This window comes from Rutidosis leptorrhynchoides, chromosome 2 (genome assembly GCF_046630445.1).
Source record: "Rutidosis leptorrhynchoides isolate AG116_Rl617_1_P2 chromosome 2, CSIRO_AGI_Rlap_v1, whole genome shotgun sequence".
NCBI classification, from domain to species: Eukaryota; Viridiplantae; Streptophyta; class Magnoliopsida; order Asterales; family Asteraceae; genus Rutidosis; species Rutidosis leptorrhynchoides.
Window position 1 is genome coordinate 648618647 of NC_092334.1, and position 7552 is coordinate 648626198.

The window sequence follows — 7552 nt, forward strand, 5'->3', positions numbered from 1 at the left end:
TTCATACTTTAATAATTCACTTTAATAATTCATACTTTAATAATTCACTTTAATAATTCATACTTTAATAATTCACTTTTATAATTCAAAAATCTATTATAAATAGAATTCAATAGGTTTCATTATTTCATAGAAACTTGAAAATATATTTCTCTAAACTCTCTCAATTGATATATATATATATATATATATATATATATATATATATATATATATATTGATAGTGCTCCAAATGAACATATATTTAGTAGCAATATCCTCCCAATATGTAAATTATTTAGTTGTAATTGTCCTATTTTAAGTTGTAATCGTTTATATTAAATAAGTGCGAAGACAAAAGGCGAAAATGACGATTTGAAGACGCAAATGACCAAAAAGCTCAAATGTACAAGATACAATCCAAGTGGTTCAATTTATTGATGAGAAACGTCTAAAAATGACAAAAGTACAAGTTGCGAAACACAAAGTACAAGATATTAAATTATACGAAAGGACGTTCAAAAATCCAAAACCGGGATCTGAGCCAACTGTCAACGCCCGACGCAACGGACCAAAAATTATGAGTCTACTATGCACAAGAATATAATATAATATATATATAATTATATAAAATTATATATATTATATTATATAATTAAATATAACGTCGACAAGCTAGAAAACAAAGCAATTGAGCATGGCCAGACTGGCCATGCGATCGCATGAGATTAACACTGAAAACCCATGCGATCGCATGGGCCTCAGGATCAGACCACATCTATAAAAGGCAACGTGTTTTGGCCATAAAAAATAATAATAATACTCTGTAATAAATAAATAATATATATATATATATATATATATATATATATATATATATATATATATATATATATATATAATATATATAGTATAGGGTAGTTTTATATTAGATTAGTTCGGGTTATGTAAAGGTTATTTTACGGGTTTTAAAGTTGGAGCTCTGTCCGTGTAACACTACGCGATAAATAATCAATGTAAGCTATGTTCTCCTTTTTAAATTAATGTCTCGTACTTAAGTTGTTATTATTATGCTTATTTGAGCCAAAGTAATCATGATGTTGGACTAAATATTAAAGACGGGGTAATTGGGCTTTGTACCTTAATTGGGATTTGGACAAAAGAACGACACTTGTGGAAATTAGACTATGGGCTATTAATGGGCTTTATATTTGTTTAACTAAATGATAGTTTGTTAATTTTAATATAAAGATTTACAATTGGACGTCCCTATAAATAACCATATACACTCGATCGGACACGATGGGCGGGATATTTATATGTACGAATAATCGTTCATTTAACCGGACACGGGAATGGATTAATAGTCTATGGACTTATTAAAACAGGGGTGAAATTATGTACAAGGACACTTGACATAATTGATAACAAAGTATTAAAACCTTGGGTTACACGCAGTCGATATCCTGGCGTAATTATTAAACAAAGTATTAAAACCTTGTTACAGTTTAAGTCCCCAATTAGTTGGAATATTTGACTTCGGGTATAAGGATAATTTGACGAGGACACTCGCACTTTAAATTTATGACCGATGGACTGTTATGGACAAAAACCAGACGGACATATTAAATAATCCAGGACAAAGGACAATTAACCCATGGGCATAAAATTAAAATCAACACGTCAACCATCATGGTTACGGAAGTTTAAATAAGCATAATATATTTTATTTCATATTTCATCGTATTTTTATTTACTCGCTATTTTATTTAACGTCATTTATTTATTGTCATTTATTTTTCGCTACTTTAATTATCGTCATTTATATTTTGCATTAGGTTTTAATTGTAACTTAAAATATAAAATCGACAAACCAGTCATTAAACGGTAAACCCCCTTTTATATATTATCAATATAATATATTTTGTACAAATATAATTGTTTAAAAATATAGTGTGCAATAAGCCCGCTCCCTGTGGAACGAACCGGACTTACTAAAAACTATACTACTCTACGATTAGGTACACTGCCTATAGTGTTGTAGCAAGGTTTAGGTATATCCATTTTGTAAATAAATAATTAAAACTTGTGTAATATTTCGTCGTATTTCGTATTTAAATTAATACTATTTCGTACACCCCGCTGCACACATCAAGTTTTTGGCGCCGCTGCCGGGGATTCGACGAAACACTATATTTTATAAATATATTTGTATATCATTTTTAGAAAAACAATATAAAAAAAACAAAACAAATATAAAAAGAAAAACAAAAATTTATATATTTTTAAGAGTTTGTTAAAAGTTTTATAAAGTTTCTTTATTTTTATTTTAGTTTATAAAAATATAAGTTTTATTTAAATATTTTGTATTTATATAAAAACAGAAAATTAGAAAAAAAAAATTAAATAAAAACTCTCGGGCCCGAACACTGTAGCAGCCCAGCTCCTGGCCCGAAACCCTACCTCATGCGATCGCATGAGATTTTAACTTCCAAACCATGCGATCGCATGGCTTGAGTTGACAGGCCTGGTAACCTCAGCCGACAGTTTAGGGTTTTAATTAATTTATAATTATTATTATTATAACCCTAATTAGGTTAGTTTATTTAATTATTAGTTTTAGTTTTATTTAATTAATTTGTATTTTTAGTTTAATTAGTTTTAATAAATTATAAAACTAATACTTTTATAAAATAAATAATATAAAAATAATATTTTTATAAAAATTGTACTTTTTACAACTTTAAGATTATTTTTATATTTTGTACCTTTTTATTTGTTTTAGCGTAATTTTTGTATTTTTCGCCCGTATTTAGTTTTAAGATATAGTTTTTGCCGTAGTTATTTTTATTTCTAGATTTTTAGGCTTTGCCGTAAAATCCTTTAAGTGCTTTTTCTTTAGACTAAGATTTAGGTGCTTTAGAATTTTGCGACGCCGTTTTTATATTTTAGTACCTTCTTAAGTTATTGTCATTTGGGATATAGTTTTTCTTTTAAGCTTTAATATTTTTAGACGCAACTTTTAATTCTTAGTTTTTAGTTCCTTTTTAAGTTTCGACGCACTACTTTCTTATTTTTATTTTTCGACGCCTATTATTTTTCGACATTTTTATTTTTCGACCTTTTTCGACGCGCTCTTTTTCTTTCTTATTTCTCGACGATCTAGTTTTTAGGACATAGAATTTTCTATTTCTTCTCTAAAATTTAAAAAAAAAAAAATTATTTTAAGCGGTTAAATTGATAGACATCCAAATTTTCTGCTTCGTAGTAATAGTTGGATTTGTTAGTGGCTGAGTTGTGAGCTTCCGATTTAAAGGGTTCTGGCTCCCTGCTGCATCTATTGGCTATTCGAAACGTGGGCAAAAGCAGAAAAGTTTATTAATTTGATAACTTATGTAATTTTTATTTTTATAACTAATAGGATAATTAAGTAAATGCACCACATTGTAGCTAAAATTTGGTAATAAGCGCATTATGGAAAATCTCGAGAATATTTTGGAAACTCTTTATGACATCCGAAATCAATTTAATCAATACTCTCAAACGGATGTTGATGACAATTCGTTCGGTCAATCTTGGATCACGAATGACGAAACAATAACTGGTTGTGAAATCTGTGGAGATTATCACTCAACATGGGAATGTTATTATTACGTTTCTATGGAAAATTACGCACCCACGAAACCTGAATGGAACGATTATGAAGAATACAATTCTAATTGGGATTATTCCCAAGAATATATCCAAACTCAACAACCAGAAGATGAGGAAAATTATGTGTCTGAAAATTCTTTAGATTATATGAAAATCAAACTCGAAGAACTTGATGCTCAAAATGAACAAATGAGAGAATTTGTAAATAGGCAAGCTGAAACTCTATCAGATTACACACCTGTTGATCTGAGGAATATTGTGCAAGAAAATCTCATATCATCAAATTTTGATGAATTCGAGAGCTCCGAAATCACCAACTATCACGATGATACTTTTTATTTAGCTTTACCAATTTCACAACATATCGACACATTAGCCTCTACCGACAAAATCATCGATCAATCAATGAATGAAGAAGAAATAAGGGTGACAAATTGGTACTCTTGGGAAAACGATAACGTTGAAAATTTTACCCCCGAGACCAAAGTGGTGGAACCGATAAGTACCGTTAAAGAAGAAGAATCTACTTCGATCCCGAAATTCACCATTCCACAACCTTCCAACCCAATATTCTCAATAGACGAGTCATCTACTGAAGATGAACTACGGGCTGTAATAGATAATGACACCTCGGATTTCACCCAATTGGGTAATAGAGGTGAAACCTTTGATCCTGAGAATAAAAGGAAGAAAATGTTAGGAATTTTCCACCCTATAATATGTATGTCGGTGTATATCGATCCATTTGACCAAGAACCAGAAAAGAGACATATCCATTTACTAAAAGCTACACTTAAAAAAGAATTAAGTAGTGAAGATCGGGTGGGTTTAAACTTTAAACCCATTGATATATTTTATACCACCCGAGATGTAAATAACTGGCTCACTATTTTAATTCGTGGAACTTATTCTACCGACTTCACATGTCGTCAGCTAAGTGTGGGGAAGTCTAACCCCACTTAACGTTAAATTAGGGGTTCGGGTTAGTGCATAACTCGTTAATAAAAATGCACGATTAGGGTAAAAGTCGCATTTTCAAAAATTAGCAAACAGTTCAGAAAAACAACCGTTTTTAAAGAAAAATATGTGTGATAAAACAAGAAGGAATGAACGATGAGGTGCACCATCTATCATTCGACGAGCTTTGTAATTACAAACTGGGTATTATTAATCACTTTTCTACACTAATCACCCTCATGAATTTATAATTAGAGTCTGATTTCATGCAAATGAGGGCATTGCATGATCTCAAGTGTGGGGAAGGGTTATAAATTCTCTCGGGTTTATACTTGGCTTATTTTCTAAATACTGTGAAAATTTTAAAATTTTTCAACTAAATGAATTCAAAATCATGTTTATACATATTTATGAACGATAAAACTAGGTGTTAATGCCGAAATTATCGTTACCTCAGAAAGGACATAAATTGAGAAACACCCTAAAACACTTGAATTCATTTAAAATGGAATAAAGGTAAATAAAAAGGCAAAGAAAGAAACTAAGTGTGGGGAGAATGTACCAAGTTATTCAATTAAAAACTATCTATCACATGTTTTTGTAAAGTTATTGCAGGTGCTTTTATTTTGGACTAAATTAACTGGTTTACCCGATTTACTGTAAGAAAGATGGATCTACACGATGAATCAATTCCATCATTAAAAGGAAGTAAAGTCTTCCGAAAAAGACACGCGCTTCTTGATTTAGTCAAGAAGTTGTCGTCCAGACCAGCTGTAGGTTGACGAAAAATCTAGAAAAGTCATCTCTAAAATCAGTAGGAAATCCACGGACCTTAGCATCAAACAGGGTCGCCAAGTGGTCAGACTTATCCTAACCATGAGAGGATCTGTCTCGTAAAATGGGGAGGGCGCCGTGCAAATTAGCTTGATAAGACTAATGAATCAGACCCCCAGAAAGGATAATCTCCTTAAAGATTAAAAATCAGCTTTTAAGACTGATATTACTCAATCCTAGAGATTGACCTTAAAGATTGAGAATTACAAACTCATGGAATTCGATGATATCTAAACTCGAGCTTGAACGAGAAAATATTTTGATCAAATTAAAACCGATTTATTTTCTAAAAACCCATTTTTAATGCGTTCATTACCATTGAACGTAAAATCCTAGGAATTCACCTAGAATTCATTAGGTCACCTGAACCAAATCGGGTGTCAACCGTAAGAACGGTGGTTGCATAGCATGGTCGGAGACAGGACCTTGTGCCAGACCGAAAAATCATAGGATGATCTTTACTATTGCTCCTACAAAGGATAGTAATTGCATCCGACACGTTTTAGACCATGAACAAATGCATGTCATTAGACATTGCCTTAACAGTTGCTTGTTCAACGCTTTCCTTTACAACCGGACGGTAGTTTGCCGAAAGGTAATATATGGAGCAAGTATACTGGACGTGTTGCTTTCCCAATACAAGGTTAGCAAGTGGGTGACACAAAACCATAAGTTTTGAGCTAAAATTTTCAAATCTGAAACCCACAAAACCCACAAAAACATTTTGCAAACACCGATGAAGGGGTATTCCGGAAAACTTATCTAGGGTAAAAGCTAGAATGAATTTTCAAAAGATCAAATGTTTTTATAAAGATCCAATTTCCTTAAGGATCTAAATTTTTATAGTCATGTGGGACTGTAAACCACATCGTTACTATCATTGTTTATACCGCCGTATCAAAATCACTAATGTATAAAGTGTGAAGAATAAAGAAGTGATTCGTGTGATTTAATTTCAAGTTCTGTATTGCTTGAGGACAAGCAACGTTCAAGTGTGGGGATATTTGATAGTGCTCCAAATGAACATATATTTAGTAGCAATATCCTCCCAATATGTAAATTATTTAGTTGTAATTGTCCTATTTTAAGTTGTAATCGTTTATATTAAATAAGTGCGAAGACAAAAGGCGAAAATGACGATTTGAAGACACAAATGACCAAAAAGCTCAAATGTACAAGATACAATCCAAGTGGTTCAATTTATTGATGAGAAACGTCTAAAAATGACAAAAGTACAAGTTGCGAAACACAAAGTACAAGATATTAAATTATACGAAAGGACGTTCAAAAATCCAAAACCGGGATCTGAGCCAACTATCAACGCCCGACGCAACGGACCAAAAATTATGAGTCTACAATGCACAAGAATATAATATAATATATATATAATTATATTATATAATTAAATATAACGTCGACAAGCTAGAAAACAAAGCAATTGAGCATGGCCAGACTGGCCATGCGATCGCATGAGATTAACACTGAAAACCCATGCGATCGCATGGGCCTCAGGATCAGACCACATCTATAAAAGGCAACGAGTTTTGGCCATAAAAAATAATAATAATACTCTGTAATATATAAATAAATATATATATATATATAATATATATAGTATAGGGTAGTTTTATATTAGATTAGTTCGGGTTATGTAAAGGTTATTTTACGGGTTTTAAAGTTGGAGCTCTGTCCGTGTAACACTACGCGATAAATAATCAATGTAAGCTATGTTCTCCTTTTTAAATTAATGTCTCGTACTTAAGTTTTTATTATTATGCTTATTTGAGCCAAAGTAATCATGATGTTGGACTAAATATTAAAGACGGGGTAATTGGGCTTTGTACCTTAATTGGGATTTGGACAAAAGAACGACACTTGTGGAAATTAGACTATGGGCTATTAATGGGCTTTATATTTGTTTAACTAAATGATAGTTTGTTAATTTTAATATAAAGATTTACAATTGGACGTCCCTATAAATAACCATATACACTCGATCGGACACGATGGGCGGGATATTTATATGTACGAATAATCGTTCATTTAACCGGACACGGGAATGGATTAATAGTCTATGGACTTATTAAAACAGGGATGAAATTATGTACAAGGACACTTGACCCTAATT